Here is a 396-nt window from a genome sequence, read left to right as displayed (position 1 = left end):
CTGCCTGCTTATGTTTTCAAGGCTCAGTTGTATGATTTGACTGGAGTTCCACCTGAGCGTCAAAAGATTATGGTCAAAGGTGGTCTCTTAAAGGTGATATCTTGGTTTTCACTTTTTAGTTTTTTTTTTTTTTTTATCACTAAGATCTGTGTTTCCGGGATTGTTGTTTCTTGATGTTGATGATGATGATGAATAACGTCTATCTCTTTTAATTTATGCAGGATGATGCAGATTGGTCTGCTATTGGAGTGAAAGATGTAAATCTCTTTTTGTTTTTCTTGCATTCATTTGGCAATTTTTTTCTCCTGAATTTATTGATTTATAATGATGTTTTTTCATTTATTTTTGATCATTTATAGGGTCAAAAGTTGATGATGATGGGAACTGCAGATGAAA

At 32.6% G+C, this 396-nt stretch overlaps 1 long non-coding RNA gene across 1 annotated transcript; it reads left to right on the top strand.

Annotated features, from left to right (window-relative positions):
* The first annotated feature begins 6 nt into the window (after window positions 1–6).
* Window positions 7–396, top strand: LOC104775192. The gene is made up of 3 exons (XR_765751.1): window positions 7–93; window positions 222–257; window positions 360–396. It is a non-coding gene; the product is annotated as an uncharacterized LOC104775192 (long non-coding RNA).

Source organism: Camelina sativa, unplaced genomic scaffold (assembly GCF_000633955.1).
Source record: "Camelina sativa cultivar DH55 unplaced genomic scaffold, Cs unpScaffold09979, whole genome shotgun sequence".
In the NCBI taxonomy this organism is placed as follows: Eukaryota; Viridiplantae; Streptophyta; class Magnoliopsida; order Brassicales; family Brassicaceae; genus Camelina; species Camelina sativa.
The sequence above is the reverse complement of the archived record's forward strand: the minus strand, read 5'-3'. Positions and strand labels throughout refer to the sequence as shown.